The sequence below is a fragment of the Lucilia cuprina genome, chromosome 5, assembly GCF_022045245.1.
Source record: "Lucilia cuprina isolate Lc7/37 chromosome 5, ASM2204524v1, whole genome shotgun sequence".
Classification (NCBI taxonomy): domain Eukaryota; kingdom Metazoa; phylum Arthropoda; class Insecta; order Diptera; family Calliphoridae; genus Lucilia; species Lucilia cuprina.
Genome location: NC_060953.1, coordinates 6,139,944 through 6,166,030, shown reverse-complemented (window position 1 = coordinate 6,166,030; position 26,087 = coordinate 6,139,944). Strand labels below are relative to the sequence as shown.

The 26,087-nt window shown below is 28.8% G+C and overlaps 2 long non-coding RNA genes across 2 annotated transcripts in view; one reads left to right on the top strand and one right to left on the bottom strand.

Annotated features, from left to right (window-relative positions):
- Positions 1 to 3,960, top strand: part of LOC124420299 — an 83,725-nt gene extending 79,765 nt beyond the window's left edge. The window contains exon 3 of the long non-coding RNA XR_006941103.1: positions 3,564 to 3,960. This is a non-coding gene — a long non-coding RNA (uncharacterized LOC124420299). The remainder of the gene's footprint in view (positions 1 to 3,563) is intronic.
- Positions 3,961 to 6,816: 2,856 nt separating this feature from the next.
- Positions 6,817 to 26,087, bottom strand: part of LOC124420090 — a 175,436-nt gene continuing 156,165 nt past the window's right edge. Inside the window, exon 3 of the long non-coding RNA XR_006941022.1 lies at positions 6,817 to 6,969. This is a non-coding gene — a long non-coding RNA (uncharacterized LOC124420090). The remainder of the gene's footprint in view (positions 6,970 to 26,087) is intronic.

The window sequence follows — 26,087 nt, the reverse complement described above, 5'->3', positions numbered from 1 at the left end:
AGTTCTGTTCTAGTTCTGTTCTAGTTCTGTTCTAGTTCTGTTCTAGTTCTGTTTTAGTTCTGTTTTAGTTCTGTTCTAGTTCTGTTCTAGTTCTGTTCTAGTTCTGTTTTAGTTCTGTTCTAGTTCTGTTGTAGTTCTTTTCTAGTTCTTTTCTAGTTCTGTTCTGGTTCGGTTCTAGTTCTGTTTTAGTTCTGTTCTAGTTCTGTTCTAGTTCTGTTCTAGTTCTGTTCTAGTTCTGTTCTAGTTATGTTCTAGTTCTGTTCTAGTTCTGTTCTAGTTCTGTTCTAGTTCTGTTCTGGTTCTGTTCTAGTTCTGTTCTAGTTCGGTTCTAGTTCTGTTCTAGTTCTTATCTTATTCTGTTTTAGTTTTATTTTAGATTTGTTCTAGTTCTGTTTTAAATCTGTTTTAGTTCTGTGCTAGTTATGCTTTAGTTCTATAACTATCTGTATACAATATATATACCTCTTCTTAAAGGATTTGTAACAAAAATCTATTATCATTTTCCAAATCCTTTTACCACTTTAATCGAAATCCTTTTGACACTCCTCCACTAAAAAGTTCCTTATCTCTCTCTGTGTATCTCTTTGAAAAGTCATTAATTGCTAGTTCAAAAAACAAAAACCGCCACTTTAAGTCAAACTCAGGTTATTTAGCAACCACATCAAAGGCTTGAATTGATATCCTTTTTGTGTTAATGATTCTCTCTATATGTGATCATGCGCTATCTTAACTAACTACTACATTTTCTATTTGATGTTAAGCCGACTTTAGATATCATTCTTTTATTCTGTAACGAGTTGAAATTTTATTAATACTATATGTATATTTTCCAAGCCTTTTAACATGTACATGAGCATGAGGATACTGCTAATAGGATTCTAATTAAGATAATTTGTATTTTAAAAATACAAACTACAAAGTACTTTACAGTATAGATTTGTTACGCTTTATCTGTGAAATGAAAAAAGTATTTTATTATTATATGAGAACTACTTAGTCATGGCAAGTTAAAGTGATGCAGGTGATCATTTTGAATATAAAAATTTTATTTTTAATTTTTCTTTAAGAAAAAGTTAAAAAACCTATATTCTATCGAATTGCTAGAATTTCTTTGGCTAATCACAAGGTTAGTGCTAAATGTAAGAGAAAATTGTGGAGTTGCTATTCATCCTTGAAGAGGCAGTAACAGTCAGAGATTTCATCATTCCAACAAACTGCGAAAGGTTTCTCTAATAGACACATTTTTTAGGAACAGCTCTATAATCTATATATATTAGACAATAATTAGGATCAAAGCTCTTGAAAGAAAGTTGGTTTTTAATGGAACACAAAGTGAATTTGACGAAAACAAGACAATCCCATTAAAGGGCAGAATAAAAGGATGTCGTAGTCTAGTTAAACCAAATTTGAAATCAATTATTATGAATTACATACAAATCATTGATAATGATCTTAAACTAAAGTGGTTTTTGGAGACATTTCTTTTTAAAGGACTGGTTAATGTAAATGGCATTTGTATTTTTAATAATTGCTGAAAATAAAACAAGAAATTACATTTTTAAGGCAGAAGATTTAAAACCACTTTTAAGAAGTTTAAACTCAAGTATTTACGAGCAATTGATATGGTTTAATTTAAATACTGAATGTAGGCGTGTTTCTTTTCTTAAGTAGACTTCCTTTTTGAAACATAGAAACGAAATGTTCTCATATCAGGAAATGTGGTATTTTTCTCTGCGACATATCTTTCAACTCATCCTTATCCTTTTTGTACAATATCTTAAACGATTTTTTGGTTTTACTTTCCAGGAATCTTGTTTTATTTGATGAGTCGAGTATTTAGTTGTCACTTATTAGTTTGAAATTAAATATTTTCTTAACAAGAGGATCGAATGATCGAGTAAATTTTATTCACACTTAACGTACAACAAACGCCAGGATAATCCATCCATAAAAGTTCATATAAGATACAGGGTTTTACAGAAAAAGTTTCTTGTATAGAAAATATCTCTTAAATTAAATAAAAAAACTCTCTCCATCTTGAATAGAGAAACTGTTTGTATAGCAAAGATTTGGGAATGAATAGCTATTCCGTGACTTTCACATACATTTAGCGCACCAACCTTTTCATAAGCGAAAGACAATCTCTAGATCATTCAGTCTTGTCTTAAAGAAAAAATAAAAAAATATAATAAAATTTCTATATTAAAAATTTTCACCTGCTACATTCTAAACTACCATAACTAAGTAGATCTCATATAATTATAATGTAATTTTTTCATTTTACAAAAAAAGCATAACAAATCTAGACTGTAAAGTACTTTGTAGTTTGTATTTTTAAAATACAAATTATCTTAATTAGAATCCTATTAGTAATATCGTCATGCCCACATACCCTCTAAAAGGATTGGAGAATATACATACATATATAGAGTATTAGTAAAATTTCAACTCGTTACAGAAAAAAAGGATGATATCTAAAGTCGGCTAAACTTCAAATAGAAAATGTAGCAGTTAGTTAAGATTATATATAATCACATATAGAAAGTATCATTAACACAAAAAGGATATCAAATCAAGCCTTTGATGTGGTTGCTACATAACCTGTGTTTAACTTAAAGTGGCGGTTTTTGTTTTTTGACCTAGCAATTAATGACTTTTTAAAGGGATACATAGGAAGAGATAAGGAACTCTTTTAGTGGTGGAGTGTTAAAAGAACTTTAATTAAAGCGGTAAAGGGATTTGAAAAATGTTAAGTGATTTTTGTTACAAATCCTTTAAGAAGAGGTATATATTTTGTATACAGATATTTATAGAACTAACCTAGAAAAGAATTTAAGCATAACTAGAACAGAACTAAAACAGATTTAAAAAAGAACTAGAACAGATCTAAAATAAAACTGAAACAGAACAAGAAAAGAACTAGAACATTAATAGAACAGGACTAGAACAGAACTTGAACAGAACTAGGACAGATCTAGAACAGAACTAGAACTGAACTAGAACAGAACTAGAACAGAACTAGAACTAGAACAGAACTAGAACAGAACAAGAAAAGAACCAGAACAGAAATAAATCAGCATAGGAACAGAACAGAACAAGGAAAGAACATAACAAGAACAGAGCAAGAACAGAACAGGAACAAAAACAGAACATGAACAGAACATGATCAGAACATGAACAGTACATGAACAGAATATGAATAGAACATGAATAGAACATGAACAGAACATGAACAGAACATGAACAGAACATGAACAGAACATGAACAGAACATGAACAGAACATGAACAGAACATGAACAGAACATGAACAGAACATGAACAGAACATGAACAGAACATGAACAGAACATGAACAGAACATGAACAGAACATGAACAGAACATGAACAGAACATGAACAGAACATGAACAGAACATGAACAGAACATGAACAGAACATGAACAGAACATGAACAGAACATGAACAGAACATGAACAGAAAAAGAACAGTATTGACATCTGACATCCGATCTTGAACAGAATAAAAATACTAAAAGTTTTGTTTATTTGTATCTTTATTTCAGATTTTTGTTATCATCTTAAGTATAACTCTGTTTGTTTTGGCTTTATACGATGATTTATATTTCAAAAAGTCTAGTAGTGGCTCCAACAACATCCTTTATAAAGGCATTTCTGTGACCGACGCCTTGATGAAACCTTATACTGGCATACATAATGTCTCTGGCTCACTCATCATAAAGATCTATTTTAAAGAACCCTGGACTAAGGCCAAAAACGCATTGGGTATACAAAATCCCGGCTTCTAGGGGTGAGGTTACTTTCAATCCAAGCAAGGGCTGTGGTGAAAAGAGAACATTAAATAATAAAACATGTTGCAACGAAATGAATATGTTGCAACTGCGAAAATCAGTAGATGAGAAAGTAGCTTTCAACATTCTCCTTTAATTCAAAAGTTTTTAAAATATTTTTATATTATTGATCTTTTTTAACTTTTTAAACATTTTTTAAAACTTTATTAATCTTTTTATATTAAAAAAAACGTTTTATATAATTTTTTAATTTTATTTTTAATGAAATAAATAAATAAATAAATAAATATAAAAATAAAATGGGTTTAATTTTTATAAGCAGTCAGAGGTAAGTTAAAAAGAGTTATTTTTGGATCTAGCACAATTTTTCTTTGTCCTCGCCCTCAAGATACCGAAATAACAGCATAAATTGTACAATGTATACAAACATTCTAGACCTAAATTCATTCTGAGTCCGTTTTCGCAAAAATAAAAAAAAAATGTTGGGCCCAATACTACAACAAACTTTTAAAATTTATTTTTTTGTTTGCTTTAAACTCAAAAACTACTGGCCGAATCTGGCTGGAAAGTGACCTTTCTGGTAATTTTCCATGCTGAATCCGAAAATGAACTCAGAATGGACCTAGGTTCATTGCTTCATTAAAATTCCCGACAATTTTTTATTTTGAACAATTTGATGTATTACATCGGTGTCTTAAGGACGAACGAAACTGAAATTTGTCTTTTAAGACTACAATCTATGCTGAATCCAAAAATGGTTTCAGAATTGAGATAGGTCCAAGATTTCATAAAAAATTCTGAACAAACATTTTGAACCAAATATCCCACGAAATTTCATTAACAACACAAATTTTGCAATATGTATAGAGGTTCTTGCCTTGGCTAGCAAATAAAACTCAATAGTCAAGACAAGAACCCACAAATGTAGAGCAAATTTGAAAAGAAAATGAAATTTTGTAGGAAATTCGGTCCGAAACATTGTTTCGAAAATTTTTAGGAAATATTGGTCACAGATCCACTATGAGTTAATTTTCGAATACATCACAGGCGCTAGTCCAGAATAGTAAATTTTTGTTGCTCTACACCTCAAGACCCCAATATAATAACACAAATTGTTCGAAATAAAAAATTTTCGGAAATTTTGATGAAGCGCTGGACCTTGGTCCATTCTGAGACCATTTTCGGATTCAGCATGGAAAATTACTAGAAAGGACACTTTCCAGCCAGATTCGGCCACTAGTTTTCGAGTTTAAAGCAAACAAAAAAATTAATTTTTAAATATTAACTTAGTATTGGGTAGGTCCAACATTCTTCAAAAATGGTGAAATGTATTTTTGTTTGCTTTAAACTCGAAAACTACTGGGCGAATCAGGCTGGAAACTCACCTTTCTAGTAAAATCCCACGCTGAATCCAAAAATGAACTCAAAATGGACCTGGGACCAATATTTCATCATAATTCCCGAAAATTTTTTATTTCAAGCAATTTGTGTTGTTATATTGGGGTCTTGAGGTGTAGAGCAACAAAAATTTACTATTCTGGACTAGTGTATGTGATGTATTCGAAAATTAACTCATAGTGGACCTGAGACCAATATTTCATAAAAATTTTCGAAACAAAGTTTCGGACCGAATTTTCCACGAATTTTCATTTTCTTTTCAAATTTGCTCTACATTTGTGGGTTCTTGCCTTGACTATTAAATTTTGTTTGCTAGCCAAGGCAAGAACCACTATACATATTGCAAAATATGCGTTGTCAATGAAATTTCGTGGGATATTTGGTTCAAAATGTTAGTTCTGAAATTTTTATGAAATCTTGGACCTAGCTCAATTCTGAAACCATTTTTGGATTCAGCATAGATTGTAGTCTTAAATGACAGATTTCAGTTTCGTTCGCCATTAAGATACCGAAATTATGGCACAAATTGTTCAAAATAAAAAATTTTCGGGAATTTTGATGAAATATAGGTCCGAGGTCCATTCTGAGCCCATTTTCGGATTCAGCATGGAAAATTACCAGAAAGGTCACTTTCCAGCCAGATTCGGCCAGTAGTTTTCGAGTTTGAAGCAAACAAAAAAATAAATTTTTTAATTTTGACTTTGTAATGGGGGTATGTCCAACATTCATCAAAAATTGTGAAATTTTTTTTTGTTTGCTTTAAACTCGAAAACTACTGGGCGAATCAGGCTGGAAACTCACCTTTCTGGTAAAATCCCACGCTGAATCCGAAAATGAACTCAAAATGGACCTGGGACCAATATTTCATCAAAATTCCCGAAAATTTTTTATTTCAAGCATTTTGTGGTATTATATTGGGGTCTTGAGGTCTAGAGCAACAAAAATTTGCTATTCTGGACTAGTGTATGTGATGTATTCGAAAATTAACACATAGTGGACCTGAGACCAATATTTCATAAAAATTTTCGAAACAAAGTTTCGGACCGAATTTCCCACGAATTTTCATTTTCTTTTCAAATTTGCTCTACATTTGTGGGTTCTTGCCTTGACTATTAAATTTTGTTTGCTAGCCAAGGCAAGAACCTCTATACATATTGCAAAATATGCGTTGTTAATGAAATTTCGTGGGATATTTCATTAAAAAGGTTTGTTCTGAAATTTTTAGGAAATCTTGGACCTAGCTCAATTCTGAAACCAGTTTTGGATTCAGCATAAATTGTAGTCTTAAATGACAAATTTCAGTTTCGTTCGTCCTTAAGACACCGAAATTATGGCAAAAACTGTTCAAAATAAAAAATTGTCGGGAATTTTGATGAAGCAATGGACCTAGGTCCATTCTGAGTTCATTTTCGGATTCAGCATGAAAAATTACCAGAAAGGTCACTTTCCAGCCAGATTCGGCCAGTAGTTTTCGAGTTTAAAGCAAACAAAAAACTAAATTTTAAATTTTGGTCCCAGGTCCAACATTTTTCAAAATTTTAAACTAACCTGAAACTTACCTTATCTTTTACATAAAATTGAAATAAAACCAGCATTTGTTTTATTTTTAAGTATAATTTTATTAGTTTTTAATATTTTACAATTATTTTTATAAAATAATAGATTTATTGGATGGTATAGCAATCATTTAGTAGGTGATTGTTGCGTAAAGGTTTGGAAAAGTTTCAGTGTTGTATCCTTAAGACTTCTTGTTTTTTAGGATCTGTAAAGATAGAAAAAATGTAATCTTTAGCATTTTTAGAAAAATATTTAAATGTTTATATAGAAACTGTGAAAAATTTACAAATTTATATAGAATTTCTTAGCAGGGTCTTATTAAAATATTTCCTGTTCTTAAAAAGTGTCTCGTAGTAAAAGATTTATTTTAAGAAATTATTTCTTAGGACACCATAGAATAGTATTGTTTTAATTTAAATACAAATGCACCTGCGTTTTAAGGAACCCAACCTGATTCCAATAGATCCCTTTGTAAACTCTGTGGTATGTCTAGCAATAAGTTTAATATTTAGCACGTGCACTACACCTTGCTTTATTCTAGAATTTATAAAACAATAGAAAATAATTTATAACAAATGAGTAAAATTTATTATTAAAACAATAGAAATTCATGAAAAATCGCATTTTAGCATTTTCAACGCTATAACACTTGAACAAAACAAAAGAATTCCTAAATCCTGGGGCGCTAAGAGAACTTTTCGAAAACAATAGAAATCTTCAAAAATTTTAAAGAAAATCAAAACCAGAACAAAATTTGAAATACAAAATAATATTCTATTTTAGTTAAGCAAAAATGAACTTAAAGATTTAAACAGGTACATATTTCTAAAAGTAGACAAAAGAAAGGACATTGTTCAAAAGCAGCTGGTTACTGGCGCCAGCGAAATTCTTTCTGTCTGCAAGGTTGTAAGAAAACATATAAAAGGTCAAGTACTTTCTTCAAAATATTAAACTATTGTTTAATTATAAACCTTTATATTATTTTAATAATACTTCAGGTGAAATGTCATGGTTTTTATATGACACCTTGCAAAAAAGCGAGATTTTTCACACCTATTAGACAGGTTGCTACAATACAGCAAGTGTCATAGATTATGAAAATATTTAGAAGTTCTTCCAGAAGTGCTGACTTTAAAGCAGGTGCTAGAACATGTTCCAAAAGCATGCTGTTAGGGACATTTTTTAGACAATAAACTAGTCTCTATGATAACGACAAAATTCTACACTAAAACAACCTCTTAAATAGAAAATATTCTCTATAATAGAAACATTTTCCAGACGAAAATAGTCTCTAGACGAAAATAGTCTCTATAATAGAGACATTTTCTAGACGAAAATAGTCTCTATAATAGAGACATTTTCTAGACGAAAATAGTCTCTATAATAGAGACATTTTCTAGACGAAAATAGTCTCTATAATAGAGACATTTTCTAGACGAAAATAGTCTCTATAATAGAGACATTTTCTAGACAAAAATAGACTCTATAATAGAGATATTTTCTAGACAAAGATAGTCTTTGTAATGCAGAAATTCTCTATACGAAAATTTTCCTTATATTACAGACATTTTCTACACGACATTTTTTTAAATATTTATGACAATTTTTATAACAATTGTTAGATCACCTTGACTGTGACCATTATAACTTGAATCCTATAGATATTTTACAAACTCTGTGGTATGTCCAAAAATATATTTTGCATTAAGCACGTGCAGTACACCTTGCTTTATACTAAAATGTATGAAACAATAGAATATATGTTTTATAACAAATGAGTAAAATTTATTATTAAAACAAAAGAAATTCATGAAAAATCGCATGTAAGCATTTTCAACGCTATAACACTTGAACAGAACAAAAGAATTCCTCAATCCTGGGGCAAACTTCCCGAAAACAATAGAAACCTTTAAAATTTCAAGAAAATTAAAACCAGAACAATATATAAAATATTTCCAAATACAAAACAAAAATAAACTTTAAGATTTGAACAGGTATTTCTTAAAGTAGACAAAAGAAAGGACATTGTTTGAAAACAGCAGGTTACTGGCGCCGGCGAAATTTTTGCTGTCTGCTTAGTTGTTCTCAAAAAGATAAAAGGTCAAGTATTTTTTGTATTTTAGAATATTAAACTATTATTTAGTTTATATTTATTGTATTTATAATACTTTAGGTAAAATGTTATGGTTTTTATATGACACCTTGCAAAAAAGTGAGATTTTTCACACCTATTAGACAGGTTGTGGCAATAGAGCAAGTGTCATAGTCATACGAAAATATATCGAAAACCTTCCAGAAGTGCTGAGTTTAAGGCAGGTGTTTTAACATGTTCCAAAATTGTGCTGTTAGAGATTTTATATTTTCATGAATCTTCTTTTTAAATAAAACTTTATCCAATTGTTATAAAACAAAAGTTTGCTGTCGTTACAATTTAAACCATAAATTCAATCGATTTGAAGTAGCAATACGAATTTTTTAATTGCATTAAACATAGATTTCAGTCTTGTTTCTGCTTTTTTTTCTAAACCTGAAAAATATTCTAGTCTCTATTATTATCTTCATAAAAATCCAAACGGGTTAACAAGTGTGTAATAAGGAACTTTATAATTGAACTCTTATATCAAAGGGTATTTATTATTATTTAAGGCGGCTTTATAAAAAGATTCAGTAAGTTAAAATAGTGATAAAGAAAGAGATAATTAACACAAAAGGATATCAAGTAAATCCTTTTATGTGGTCATTAAAAACACACACTCTTTCAGTAAAAACGGCGGCTTGTTTTAAGAAATTTAAGTCTATAACTTTTTAAAAGGATACCGAATAATTAGAAAGAAAGTGGGAGTGGCAAAAATAATCTTTAGATGTGCTAAAATATCGTTTATCTTTTTATTTAATTTTAATCTAGAATATAGAAATGTTTCTTTACAAAATTTCTATTGAATTCTTAAAAATTTTTCAGTTATAAAGACTATTTTCGTCTAGAAAATGTCTCTATTATAGAGACTATTTTCGTCTAGAAAATGTCTCTATTATAGAGACTATTTTCGTCTAGAAAATGTCTCTATTATAGAGACTATTAAATACCCTTTGATATAAGAGTTCAATTATAAAGTTCCTTATTACACACTTGTTAACCCGTTTGGATTTTTATGAAGATAATAATAGAGACTAGAATATTTTTCAGGTTTAGAAAAAAAAGCAGAAACAAGACTGAAATCTATGTTTAATGCAATTAAAAAATTCGTATTGCTACTTCAAATCGATTGAATTTATGGTTTAAATTGTAACGACAGCAAACTTTTGTTTTATAACAATTGGATAAAGTTTTATTTAAAAAGAAGATTCATGAAAATATAAAATCTCTAACAGCACAATTTTGGAACATGTTAAAACACCTGCCTTAAACTCAGCACTTCTGGAAGGTTTTCGATATATTTTCGTATGACTATGACACTTGCTCTATTGCCACAACCTGTCTAATAGGTGTGAAAAATCTCACTTTTTTGCAAGGTGTCATATAAAAACCATAACATTTTACCTAAAGTATTATAAATACAATAAATATAAACTAAATAATAGTTTAATATTCTAAAATACAAAAAATACTTGACCTTTTATCTTTTTGAGAACAACTAAGCAGACAGCAAAAATTTCGCCGGCGCCAGTAACCTGCTGTTTTCAAACAATGTCCTTTCTTTTGTCTACTTTAAGAAATACCTGTTCAAATCTTAAAGTTTATTTTTGTTTTGTATTTGGAAATATTTTATATATTGTTCTGGTTTTAATTTTCTTGAAATTTTAAAGGTTTCTATTGTTTTCGGGAAGTTTGCCCCAGGATTGAGGAATTCTTTTGTTCTGTTCAAGTGTTATAGCGTTGAAAATGCTTACATGCGATTTTTCATGAATTTCTTTTGTTTTAATAATAAATTTTACTCATTTGTTATAAAACATATATTCTATTGTTTCATACATTTTAGTATAAAGCAAGGTGTACTGCACGTGCTTAATGCAAAATATATTTTTGGACATACCACAGAGTTTGTAAAATATCTATAGGATTCAAGTTATAATGGTCACAGTCAAGGTGATCTAACAATTGTTATAAAAATTGTCATAAATATTTAAAAAAATGTCGTGTAGAAAATGTCTGTAATATAAGGAAAATTTTCGTATAGAGAATTTCTGCATTACAAAGACTATCTTTGTCTAGAAAATATCTCTATTATAGAGTCTATTTTTGTTTAGAAAATGTCTCTATTATAGAGTCTATTTTCGTCTAGAAAATGTCTCTATTATAGAGACTATTTTCGTCTAGAAAATGTCTCTATTATAGAGACTATTTTCGTCTAGAAAATGTCTCTATTATAGAGACTATTTTCGTCTAGAAAATGTCTCTATTATAGAGACTATTTTCGTCTAGAAAATGTCTCTATTATAGAGACTATTTTCGTCTAGAAAATGTCTCTATTATAGAGACTATTTTCGTCTAGAAAATGTCTCTATTATAGAGACTATTTTCGTCTAGAAAATGTCTCTATTATAGAGACTATTTTCGTCTAGAAAATGTCTCTATTATAGAGACTATTTTCGTCTAGAAAATGTCTCTATTATAGAGACTATTTTCGTCTAGAAAATGTCTCTATTATAGAGACTATTTTCGTCTAGAAAATGTCTCTATTATAGAGACTATTTTCGTCTAGAAAATGTCTCTATTATAGAGACTATTTTCGTCTAGAAAATGTCTCTATTATAGAGACTATTTTCGTCTAGAAAATGTCTCTATTATAGAGACTATTTTCGTCTAGAAAATGTATCTATTATAGAGACTATTTTCGTCTAGAAAATATCTCTATTATAGAGACTATTTTCGTCTAGAAAATGTCTCTATTATAGAGACTATTTTCGTCTAAAAAATTTCTTTATTATAGAAACTTGTTTCGTCTAGAAAATTTCTTTATTATAGAAACTTGTTTCGTCTAGGAAATGTCTCTATTAGAGGGACTATATTCGTCTACAAAATGTCTCTATTATAGAGCCCATTTTCGTTTAGAATATAGCCTCTATTAAAGAAACTTTTCGTTTAGAAAATGTCTCCATTATAGAGACTATTTTCGTCTAGAAAATGTCTCTATTATAGAGACTATTTTCGTCTAGAAAATATCTCTATTATAGAGACTATTTCCGTCTAGAAATTGTCTCTATTATAGAGAAGATTTCTATGGAAAGTGTGTATGTATATGTTATTATACTTAGAACTTTAGTTTGCTTGTTGCTTAAGTCTTTTGTTTGTTTACTTTAATTTTTATTTTTGTTTCTCCTTAGGAAACAATTATAATCCTTTTAACATACAAATACTTCTTTTGAAGTTGACTCAAATTACTTTCAATTACTTTAAGATTGTAACAAAATTATTGAAAACCTTAAGCAGTGAACCTTAAAATTTTTCGTTACAAAAAAATTCTTTAAAAATTAACCAATCCAAATATTGATTGATAACCTTCAACGAAAGTCTAAAAACTCAAGAGTTGGAAGGAATTTTTTAAATTACATTGTTACAATTTTCTTTTATATTATATGAATCATATTTGAAATTCTTTTTTTTTTTTTAAAAACCGAAATTATAACCCATAAAATCTATAGAAATAAAAGATAATTGTTGCTAAAAATATAAAGAAAAATTAATCCCTTTTTTCTAACAACAGCAGAGAAAGTACTTTCTTTACTAAATGTCATTCATAGAGAAAACCTTTCGTTTTAGAAAAATTAAAAATATTGTATAAATATTTGATGAATTACGCTTGATTGCATGTCTGTCAATCTTAAAATAAATAAAAAAGAAATTTGACAACCTAAAAACCGTTTCTATATAATTTTTTTCTTTTTTTGAAGATCAAAATTTTCTGATAACGTTAACAATAACTAGATTTTATAGTTTGCTGTAGAGGTACAATTCATATTTAAAAATCCTTTTTAAGCCATTCTTTTCTCCTTTTTTTAACATTTCAGTAAAACACCCCTATACGGTTTTTTAAAGGATTTTGAAAGTGTTTAGTCATCATATTATAACCTACTGCAGGTAGTGAATGAGTGAATCACTTTAACTATGTTTAAATACGTGCTGTACTCAGCCAGTAGCCTTTGGTAGTTTTACACTTCTTCTGTTTATTTGTTGTTGTGTTTATTTTTGTCCTCATCTTTAATTCTTTTTTTATTGTAACTAAATTCCATTTTAATCCACGTCATCCTGTCGTCAATGTCAATATCTTTTGTTTCCTTTGCTACAATTATTTTTCATTTTGGTAATATTTTTAAGGATTATAGCCAAGCTATTCGAAATTAATATCTTTCGACAATATCATGTAAAAGTATGACCGTAGGGTGTAAAATATTGTTTATTGTTTTGTCAGGTTTATAGAAGGGAAGAGGATTTAAAATTTTCTTTATAAATTTCAAAGGTCAGATTACAAGACGTAATTAAAGGTTTGTAACTGAATGCCAAAAAGTAATCATAATTGTGCTTCAATCGCAGCTTAGATCAAAGACATAATTAAACATCAATCATACAATATAATTTCTAGACGAAAATAGTCTCTATAATAGAGACATTTTCTAGACGAAAATAGTCTCTATAATAGAGACATTTTCTAGACGAAAATAGTCTCTACAATAGAGACATTTTCTAGACAAAAATAGTCTCTAAAACAGAGACATTTTCTAGACGAAAATAGTCTCTATAATAGAGACATTTTCTAGACGAAAATAGCCTTTATAATAGAAAAATTTTCTAGACGAAAAAGTCTCTACAATAGAGACACTTTTTTATAGAAAACTGTCTAAGAAAGACTGCCACTTTCTTATGGAAATCTGTCTAAGAAAGACAAACACTTTTCTATAGAAAACTGTCGTAGAAAATAGACACTTTTCTAAAGAAAACTGTGTCAGAAAGACAAACATTTTTTATAGAATATTCCCTAAGAAAGACACACAATTGTGTATAGAAAACTGTCTAAGAAAGACAGAAACTTTTTTTATAAGAAAGTCTTACACTTTTCTAAAGAAAACTGTGTCAGAAAGACAGATAATTTTCTAAAGAACACCATGTCGGAATGACGAAAAAAACTGTTTACAGTAAAACTGTATTCGAAGGACAAACACTTTTCTATAAAAAACTTTCTAACAAAGACACTTTTTTCTATAAAACTGAGTAAGAAAGTTCAACGCTTTTCTAAAGAAAATGGTGTAAGAAAGACAGAAGCTTTTCTCTAGAAAACTGTCTGAGATAGAAATACACTTTTCTATAGAAAACTGTCTAAGATAGACAGATAGACTTTCCGATAGAAAACAGTCTTAAAAGACACTTTTTTATAGAAAATTTTTTTCAGAAAGACAGACAGTTTTTTATAGAAAAATATATAAGAAAGACTGACACTTTTCTATCTAGCAAACTGTTTAAGAAAGACAGAAATTTTTTGTTGAAAACTGTCTAAGAAAGACAGACATTCTTCTATAGAAACGCGTCGAAGAAAAACAAACTATTTTTTATAGGAAACTCTGTAAGAGAGGTAAACACTTTTCTATAGAAAGCTGTATAAGAAATAGGCAACTTTTTCTTATAGAAAACTGTCTAAGAAAGACAGAATCTTTTCTGTAAAAAAGACAGACACCGTCTTAGAAAGGCAGACACATTTTTAAAGAAAACATTTTTAGAAAGAACGACACTCTTTTATATAAAAATTACATATACTTTTCCATAGAAAACTGTCAGAGAAAAACAGAAAACTGTCTAAAGAAAACTGGTCTGTTTTGGCTACTAGAAGATCTGGACCAAAGGAAATTTTTTTGAGTGATTTGTAATGATTATTTATATTTAACATGAAGTACTATAATATTTTACAATTGTATTGTGTTAATAGAATTGTTAAAACTCATTATCTTTTTTTTTAAATTCCTAGAAAGTTTGTTTAATCTGTAGAAAAATTTATCAAATAATATTTGACACTTATTGTTAAACTCTTTTGTCATAAGCCTTTTCGGTTGACACCTCTTTATGGTTTGTGTATTCTCTTTGTTTATATTTGTATATAAGTTGATAATATTACACCCACATTTTGTGACATATGATTGTGTGAATATGTCAAATATATATGGAAAAATTATTAACTACAAATAATAGTTAATCCTTTTCTAGAGAAAGTAAAAGAAAGAAAAGGATTTTGTAGGAATTCTAAGGAAGTAATTTAAGTGATAGGTCGACAATATGAGTTAATGTTAAGAGTTGAGAGAGATAATGTTAAAAGATTGTTTAAAATTTTATATAGAGATTAAGATTGTTTATTACTTTTTGATTTTATTTCTTTAAAATAATTTTAGAATTTATGTGGGTTGAACACATAACCTTTAAAACACATATTCAAATACATAGTTTACTTAAAGGCCGAAAAAACTTCTGGTCTAAAAGTCAACATAAAGAGGGTGTTAACAGAGGCAAGAAGAAGGATTAGAGTAAAATTTAATCAATTTTATCTTTCTTAGACAGTTTCTATAGAAAAGAGACAGTCTTTCTTAGACAATTTCCTATAGAAAAGTGTGTGTATTTCTTAGAAAGTTTTCTACAGAAAAGTGTTTGTCCTTTTTACCCAGAGCTCTACAGAAAAGTGTCTGTCTTTCTTGAACACATTTTTATAGAAAAGTGTCTGTCTTTCTTAGACAGTTTTCTATAGAAAAGTTTCTGATTTTCTTACTCCGTTTTCTATAGAAAATTGTTTGTCTTTCTGACACAATTTTCTATAGAAAAGTGTCTGTCCTTCTGACAGTTTTCTGTAGAAAAGTACATGTCTTTCTGACACGGTTTTCTATTAAAAAGTGTCTGTCTTTTTTTAGACAGTTTTCTATAAAAAAGTTTCTGTGTTTCTTACTCAGTTTTCTATAGAATAGAATCTGTATTTCTTAGTTAGAAAAGTGACTATTTTTCTTTGACAGTTTTCTTTAGAAAAGTGTCTGGATTTCAAGGAAAGTTTTCGATAGAAAAGTGATTGTCTTTTGTACACAGTTTTCTATAGAAAAGTGTCTGTCTTTCTTAAACACATTTCTGTATGTGTTTGAAAGATACTTTTCTATAAGAAAGTATCTTGCTTTCTTACCGCGTTTTCTATAGAAAAGTGTTTGTTTTCCTGACAACAGTTTTTTATAGAAAAGTGTCTGTCCTTCGGAAACAGTTTTCTGTAAAAAGTGTCTGTCTTTCTTGCTCAGTTTACTGTAAAAAAGTGTCGGTCTTTCTTAAACAATTTTCGATAAAGACATGTCTGTTTCGTACACAGTTTTCTACAGAAAAGTGTCTGTCTTTCTTAGACAGTTTCTATAGAAAAGTTATTGTCTTTCTTAAACAGTTTCCTATAGAAAAGTGTCGGTATCTCTTAGAAAGTTTTTAATAGAAAAGTGTATATCTTTCTTAATTAGTTTTCTATAGAAAAGTGTCTACTGTTCTTCAACACATTTCTATAGAAAATTGTCTGTCTGTTTTTTTAGACAGTTTTTCTATAAACATATAGAGGGTGGTAAAAGAGTCAAGAGGAAGGGTTTAAATTTAATCGATTGTTTATAGTTAGTCCTTTCTTTAGTTTAGTCCTTTCCCCCCTTAAAGACAGACTAGCCTTTACATAAACTTCGACGACTTTTTAAAAATTCCTCAATAAAGGTCCTGCCTTAAGAAAAAAACACGTTACACTCTCCTTTAGAAAAAAATACGTTACAAAATCCTTTGTTTAAAATACGTTACAAAAATTTTGAATTATTTACAAAAAAATAACCTCAAAAATACGTTACAAAAAAACTATATCTTTATATTTTTGCTGGTAACGGTCGAATAGTATCTGTTGTCTAAAATACGTTACCATAACAATTGCACTGTCTTATCTTTTTTAGACACAAGGATTCTTTTCATTTTTTTTATCTCAACAAAGCAACACCCACATAATATTTCAAGGATATCCTTTTACTATTAGATTTTTTCTATATTTGGCAATTTATTTCCTTGTAACATCTAAAATACTAGCAACAACAACACTACAACCAACAACACTTAAAAACATTACTTTGTAACGTCTAAAATTGTAGCAACAACTCTTAAGACTTTGCCGTTGTAACAACTCAAAAACTAGCAACAATTCTTAAAGAATTCACCCAAAAAGTAACGTATTTTTGTTGAATACCAAATACACTTTTCTTCCATACAAATAAGACTCATAAAATCAAGTGTAATTTGACGATAGGAGGTTTCATTTACCAAATATAGTCCTTTGTTTAAAATATACAAAACAAAAAAAACATAAAATTTGTTATGCTTAACAAGTACTTTTCTATCATAGTCATGTCCCCTACATGTTGAAGAAATAAAGTAAGGTATTTCTCTTTCTGTGCAATTACCATTTTAAGAAAATCTTAAAATTTCTTCATTCTCTTTCTCTATTTATAAAATTGTAACGTATTTTTTTATTTCTATTATTTGTTTGGTGTTTTTTCATTTATTAAAAAGTAAATTGTAAGGTTCATCAATATTCTCTATGGTGTATTTGTGTGTTTTATATGTTTATTTAGGAATAGGAGATTGTTTGAGTTTAGTAAAGACAGTGGATTATGAGGAACAATATTAACACAAAATCTTGTTCTTTTTAAAAGAAAAAAAAAATATAAACATTTTTCACAAAGAAAACACTACTCTACAAAAAAACTGTTTCAGAAAGAATGACAGACAATTTTCTATAGGAAGACAGACACTTTTTTTTATAGAAAACTATCTAAGAAAGGCAGACTATATTCTAAGAAAATTGTCAAAGAAAGACAGATACTTTTCTATATTAAACTATCTTAGAAAGACAGAAACTGTCTAAAAAAGATCGACACTTTCCAATAGAAAACTGACTAAGACAGACAGACACTTATCTAAGAAAGACAGACAATTTTTTATAGAAAACTATTTGGGAAAGACAGACAATTTTCTACAGAAAACTGTTTAAGAAAGACATACAATTTTCAATAGAAAACTGAGCTTTCTTGCTCAGAAAATCTAAGAAAGATAAAAAAATTTCTATAGAAAATTGTCTAAAAAAGATAGAACATTTCCTATAGAAAATTGTCTATGAAAAAAAGAAAAATATCTATAGAAATTTTTCTAAGAAAGACAGACAATTTTCTATACAAAACTGTCTTAGAGAGACAGACAAATTTCTATAGAAAACTGTCCAAGAAAGACAGACAAATTTCTATACAAAACTGTCTAAGAAAGACAGAAAATTTTCTTTAGAAAACAGTCTAAGAAAGACAGTAAATTTTCTATAGAAAATTGTCTAAGAAAAACAGACAATTTTCTGTAGACAATAGAAAACTATAGAAAACTGTTTAAGAAGGACAGAAAATTTTTTCTAAAAAAACTGTCTAAGAAAGACAGAAAATGTTCTATAGAAAACTGTCTAAGAAAGACGAAAATATTTTTATAGAAAACTGTATAAGAAAGACTGACTACTGTGTCGGAAAGACTGACGCTCTTCTCTAGAAAAAGACAGACAATTTTCTACAGAAAACTGTGTCAGAAAGACAGACACTTTTCTATAGAAAATTGTATCAGATAAACAAACAATTTTCTAAGGAAAACTGTGAAAGAAAACTCAAAAGAAAACTGTGATAGAAAGATAAAAAAATTTCTACAGGAAACTATCTAAGAAAGACAATTTTCTGTAGAAAACTGTGTCGGAAAGACAGACGATCTTCTCTAGAAAGTGTTATAGAAAATTGTCACTTTTCTATAAAAAACTGTGTCTGAAAAATGACACTTTTATATAGAAAACTGTGTCTAAATGACAGGCACTTTTTAAGCACTCTTCTATAGAAAACTGTGTCGAAATACCGATAGTTTTCTATAGAACATTGTGTCTAAAAGACAGACACTTCTATAAAAAACTGTGTCTGAAAGAAAAACACTTTTTTTAGAAAATTGTATCTGAAAGACTGACATTTTTCTATAAAAAAAATGTCTAAAAGACAGAAACTTTTTATAGAAAAATTTTTCGGAAAGACAGACATTTTCTATAGAAAATTTTTTCGGAATGACAGACAATTTTCTGTAGAAAACTGTGTCTGAAAAACAGGCGCATAGAAAATATTATCGGAAAGACAGACACTTTTCTATAGGAAATTTTGTACGAAAGATAGACACTTTTCTATAGAAAACATTGTCAGAAAGTAAAACACTTTTCTATAGACAGCTTTGTCAGAAAGACAGACAGAAACTGTGTCGTTTAAACAGACACTTTTCTATAGAAAACTGTGTTGGTTAAGCAAACACTTTTCTATAGAAAACTGTGTCCGAAAGGCAGACACTTTTCTATAGAAAACTTTGTTGGAAAGACAGACACCTTTCTATAGAAAACTTTGTCGGAAAGATAGACAATATCCTAAACTATTCTATAGATAAATGTGTTTGAAATATAAATATTTGATTATAATTCCAATTGTACCACTGTTCCTTTTCAAATCAATTATTCTAAAAGCATCATATAACCATCCATCTTATACGAGGGAGAGAGACGACTCGTTATGGTCCATTACGTTTATAGTATTTTTTTATTTTTTGTTATTGTTGTTTGTTGATCTTTCTATATTTAGGATTTTATTTTAGTTATTTATTTTACTCTTATCTTTCTCTTTTTTCTGTTTTTCTACCTGCCAGACCAGAAAAAAAACTGACCCTTGCACGTGTTCAAATTGCTGTGTCAAGCTAAAGGCAATCAGAATTTTCTGTTGGTGATGAACAATATAAGAATAATTATTTTATTTTGTTTTTTTTTGAAAACTAAAAAAGGGTCTTCTCTTTTAGGGATTGTATTAAATTTAATGATAACCCCGACAATTTTTAATGCTATTGTCCGATTCTTTTTACGGTTTTTCTTAACGACTATCAACTTATTTAGCTGGATTCTAAGTAGAGTTGGGTTGGTGTTGTTTTTGGTTGGTAAAAGGAGCATAATTTAGAAAATTGTACAGGGGTTTGGAAATTGATAATGAAATGCGTGATTTTGTATAAACTTAAGGGATTTGAGTACGAAAATTTAAGAATTTTTAATGGTAAAAAAGATTAGTTTTGAGTAAAAGAATGAAATTAAAAAGGGGAGCAAGCAAATGAAGAGGGTTTAATGAACTGGAATAAATTATAAAAGTGATAAGAAAACAAAGTAATAAAAGGAAATCAAAAGGAAAAATAAGTTTCAGATACAAGTTTTTGAAGTTTCTTTTAATGAAAATGTGGCTTTGGAGATATTTTCTAAAGGATTGAAAACAACCAAACAAAAGACTTAAGAAACGAACACAAGAATTATTTCCTCTTTTAGGAAAGAAACAGAGATGAACATAGGAAGACAGAAAAAATTTTAACATACAGAACATGTTTATATTAATGTGAGAATTGCTCTGTTCTGTGAGGAACAAAAATTACAACTTTTAAATAGAAAGTTTCTGTTTTTAAACAGTTCTTCCTTTTGTGAGAAACTTTCTTAAGGATTCAGCTTTCAAGACAACAACTTGCTCTTGTATACATTTTTCTCACAAAATTTTCTCTAGAGAATTGTCTATCCTTCTAAAACAAATTTCGCCATATTATTTGGCCACAGTTTAAAGGACTTTGCGTTTAGAAATCTACCTTCATATTACTCTTTTACTTTCAACCTCTTGCTCATTGTGGTGTCTTATTTCTACCGAATTTTTCTAATAAATCTTTAGCAATTTCATAGAATCCAAGAAAAAAACTCATTCATCATATTTCCATATAATCCTTAAAGTCTATAACTGTTATATTTACCACTTTATTCTTAAACTCTTTTGTTAAAATCTTTTCTTCATTTTTAACATCAATCTTTTGTAGTTTTATGTCACTGTGTTTACTTAAAGTTGATAATATTACACCCACTTTTTCTGACTCATGATTGTATGAATATGACGAAAATCATGATATCTATAAAAAATAATCCTTTTCTAAGGAAAAATAGCATTAAAGGATTTGTATACAAAAATTTTTAGGAAAATAATTCTAAAAACGTTTTTCAACATAACACAAAGATATGAATCAGTGTTAAGAGTTAAAGTGGAAATCTTATTTTGAAGACCACAACAGTTATTAGAAGTAAATGTATAAATATTTATAATAAGTGCTGAATGAGAATTTTGTACAAAAATCTTCCTATGTGGGAAGAAAGTTATCCCCTCAAACACAAACGAAAAGAAAAGTGTCTGCCTTCCTTATACAAATTTTTATAGAAAAGTTGCAGACTGTCTGACACAGTTTTCTGTAAACAAGTGACTATTTTTCTAACAAGATTTTCTAAAGTAGAGTGTCTATCTTTCTGACACAGTTTACTATGGAAAAGTACCTTTCTGTCTGACATTGTGTTCTATTGAAAACTGTCTGACTTTCTGTCATTGATTTCTATAAAAAATGTCTGTATTTCTGACACAATTTTCTAAAAAAAGTTCATCTTTCTCAAACATATACAAAAGTGTCTGTCTTTCTGCTAATGCATTCTATGTGTCTTTTTAACACAGTTTTATATTGAAAAGTTAATGAGTTTTTAAAGCAGCTTTTCTATAGAAAAGTGTATGTCTTTCTGATAGATTCTTTTACAGAAGCTGATTTCTATGGAAAATTGTCTAACTTTCTCATACAATATACTATAGAAATATGTGTGTCCTTCTGACAATATTTTCTAAAAGTGTCTGTCTGTCGGACACAATTTTCTATAAAAAATTTGTCGTTTTGGCACTGTTTTCTATAGAAAAGTGTTTGTCTTTCTGAAAAAGTTTCCTATAGAAAAATGTCTGTCTTTCTGACACAGTTTGTTTTTTTGAGATTGTTTTCTATAGAAGTGTCTGTTTTTCTGAGAAGGTTTTCTGTAGAAAAGTGCCTGTCTTTCTCACACAGTTTTCTATAGAAAAGTGTCAATCTTTCTGACACAGTTTTCTATAGAAAAGTGTCTGTCTTTCTGACACAGTTATCTATAGAAAAGTGTCTGTCTTTCTGACACAGTTATCTATAGAAAAGTGTCTGTCTTTATGACACAGTTTTCTATAGAAAAGTGTTTGTTTTCTATCGAAAAGTGTTTGTCTTTCTGACACAGTTTTCTATCGAAAAGTGTCTGTCTATTTGAGACAGATTTCTATAGAAAACTGTCTATCTTACTGGGACAGCTTTCTATAGAAAAGTGTCTGTCCTTCTGAGGCTGTTTTCTATAGAAAAGTGACTGTTTTTCGGAAAAAGTTTTTTATCGAAAAGTGTCTGTCTTTCGGACAGAGTTTTCTACAGAAAAGTGTATTTTTTCTATCGCAGTTTTCTATAGGAAAGTGTCTGTCTTTCTGACACAGTTTTCTTTAGAAAAGTTTTCTATCGAAAAGTGTCTGTCTTTTTGAGACAGTTTTCTATAGAAAAGTGTCTATCTTACTGGGAAAGCTTTCTATAGAAAAGTGTCTGTCCTTTTGAGGCTGTTTCTATAGAAAAGTGTCTGTCCTTCTGAGGCTGTTTTCTATAGAAAAATTACTGTTTTTCGTACACAGTTTTCTATCAAAAAGTGTCTGTCTTTCGGACAGAGTTTTCTACAGAAAAGTGTCTTTCTTTCTATCGCAGTTTTTTATAGAAAAACTTCTGTCTTTCTGACACAGATTTCTATAGAAAAGTGTCTATCATTCTGTCGCAATTTTCTGTAGAAAAGTGTATGACTTTCTGAGAATGTTTTCAACAGAAAGAGTCTGGCTTTCTTAGACATTTCCTTAAAGAAAAGGCTGAGTTTTTGTAGAAAATTTTATGTTTTTCTGACACAAATTTCTATAGAAATTTTGATATATTTTTTAATTAAAAAAATTGGTTTTCTTGTCTCACTTGATATAAAAATTCATTCAACTTAAACCTTTCACAGACAGGGACCTCCTCCATAATACCTTTAATGACTTTTTGATATCTTTGTTTTGGTAGCCCACCAGAGGAGTAACTTAAAACACCAAGAGCTAAGCCTACGTTAACTCCTCTAAAAAAACGCACTTGTAAAAATTTAAAATCCTACTTAAAAGTTTCAGTAAATTCCATAGAATCCCTACACTAAACTACACCTGAACATATTAATAAAACGAATTAACAACAATAGAATATTCACAATGTATGAGTTCGTGAAATTTAAAAATGATTACTTATGGTTACACCTTCATTTAGCTTTTGTAAAACAAAAGGAGAAAGGAAGAAAAAATGTTCCCTGTGGTAAGAAAATTTTCCTGTAAGGATTACATGTTTCTGCCACACACAAACAGACTAAAGCAACGCCCCCAACTCAAAATAAAATAATGCTGATCTTAAGAACAAAATCGTAATAAAATTGAAGCTAAAGCATGTAATAGTATTGACCATGGTTAAAAATTATTTAACCCAAAATACGATATAGTACCTGTTCAATTTGAAAGTATTTATTACTTTAGCATTTCTTTTGTGTTTTGGAAAAAAATTTTACAAATTTATGTTTTATATCCGTATCTTTGTTAAAGATCTTATTGAATTCTATTGTTTTTTGTTTTCATATTATTTTAACATTTTTAGAGTAAAGACAAAAAAAATTGTCTCAATTTATAAGGTAACGCCTCTTGTTAGCCGTGGGATATAAAATAAATTGATAAGGAATTACAGAATAATAAAAATCAAACAAGAAAAACAAAAGGATAAGAAAAAATATTATATGAGAGATTTTTTTCTGACCGTTGCTGATAAGATTAAAATATGTTGTTTTATAATAAAAAAACTATACATTTTAAATTTATTACTTTTAGTTTTTATATATTTTAAAAAATTGCTAAAGGAAAGTGTAGCATTGAGAGTATAAAGTATAAGTTTAAGAAAGTTAGATCTTCTACTGTAGCCAATTGTCTTTTATATACAATTGTCTAAAACAGACAGACAATTTACTATAAAAAGTTGTCTGGAAATGAAAGAGACTTTTCTGAAGAAAATTTTTCGAAAGATGCTGATAGTTTGTAATGGAAATTGAACAAAATTGTGGAGAAAAGCCAGGCAGACAGACAGACATTTTCTACAGAACTTAGAAAATACAGACACTTTTCTATATAAAATTATCTGTCTTTCAGTCGCATGTTTCTATAGGAAAGTGTCAGTCTTTCTGACACAGTTTTCTATAGAAAAGTGTCTGTCTTTCTTACACAGTTTTCTGTAGAAAAATGTTTGTCTTTCTGCACAGTTTTGTATAGTAAAGTGTCTGTCTTTCTGGCACAGGTTTCTATAGAAAAGTGTTTGCCTTTCTGACAAAGTTTTCTATAGAAAAGTGTCTGTCTTTCCAACACAGTTTTCTATAGAAAAGTGTCGGTCTTTCTGACACAGTTTTCTACAGAAAAGTGTCTGTCTTTCTAACACAGTTTTGTATAGAAAAGTGTCTGTCGTTCTTACACAGTTTTGTATAGAAAAGTGTCTGTCGTTCTTACACAGTTTTCTACAGAAAAGTGTCTATTTTTCTGACACAGTTTTCTATAGAAAAGTGGCTGTCTTTCTGACATAGTTTTCTATAGAAAATTGTCGGTCTTTCTGACACAATTTTCTATAGAAAAGTGTCTGTCTTTCTGACACAGTTTTCTATAGAAAAGTGTCTGTCTTTCTGACACAGTTTTCTATAGAAAAGTGTCTGTCTTTCTGACACAGTTTTCTATAGAAAAGTGTCTGTCGTTCTTACACAGTTTTCTACAGAAAAGTGTCTATTTTTCTAACACAGTTTTCTATAGGAAAATGTCTGTCTTTCTGACACAGTTTTATATAGAAAAATGTCTGGCTTTCTGACACAGTTTTCTATAGAAAAGTGTCGGTCTTTCTGACACAGTTTTCTACAGAAAAGTGTCTGCCATTCTAACATTATTTTCTATAGAAAATTGTCTGTCTTTCTGACACAGTTTTCTATAGAATAGTGTCTGTCTTTCTGACGCAGTTTTCTAAAGAAAAGTGTCTGTCATTCTGTTACAGTTTTCTATAGAAAAGTGTCTGTCTTTCTGACAAAGTTTTCTATAGAAAAGTGTCTGTCTTTCTGACAAAGTTTTCTATAGAAAAGTGTCTGCCTTTCTGACACAGTTTTCTATAGAAAAGTGTTTGACTTTCTGACACAGTTTTCCTTAGAAAAGTGTCTGTCTTTTTGACTCAATTTTCTATATAAAATTGTGTCTAACTTTCTGACACAGTTATCTATAGAAACGTTTTTGTCTTTCTGATACAGTTTTCTATAGAAAAGTGTCTGTCGGTCTGACACAGATTTCTATAGAAAAAATGTTCTGGAAAAGACAAACACAATACTAATGTCTGGCAAAGTCAGAAACCTTTCTTATTCTTTTATTTATTAGACATTTAGGCGCACTGGCGTTAAGTCTTATAAACAATTAAAATTCTTTAAACATAAAAATCAAGAAATATTTGTAAAACATTTTCAACTTTAATTATTTCAAACACGTTTTAGAGAAAACTTAATAACAAATTTTTCGGGAAAATTAAATAATTTTAACACATAATAAAAATTTTTTAAGAAAAACACGTTTTTGATAAAGAATTAATTTCCTTATAAAAAACAATTGATTTTTTTTTCTTTTAAAAAAATTTTTGTTTTAGACATTAAGTTACCTTGTTACCTTATTTCCTTTCCTCAATTACAAATAACATAACCATAATATTTATGTTAGAAAAACGTGTAGAAAACAATGCATTTCCCAAAAGAAACAAAACCAAATTGTCAATAAGTATTGACTATTATCAAACTGTAGGCCCCATTGTTATAAAAATTTTCTCAAGGAAGTAAAAATAATAAGGATAACATAACAATGACCATGACATTATAAAAATGACAAAAAAAGAAAGAATAAAAAAACTATAACAAAATCAAAAGAGGAAGCTATTTGTTAATAAACCAGCATCTCTTTTCTATTGTTTGTTAACCGAACAATTCATTGTTTAGTTATATTGTTTTAATTTTACTTTTCTTACTGGTCACTGAAACGTGAGAATTTAAAAAAAAAAATCTTAAAATCTTAATGTCACCTATAAATAAAATTATTTTCTTATTAGTTTTCTAACAACCCTTAGGGTAAAGTAAATATTTGTTGTTTTCTGTAATATTTTTCCGTTTTAGGGAGCTACGTGCTATACACACAGCATCCCTTATAATTAACTTCCTTTTTTTGAAATTTATATCCTTACGGAAGTGTGTTTGTCTTAAGGTCTTGGTTAAGCGTGTTATTCACACTTTATCCTTAATACACTTT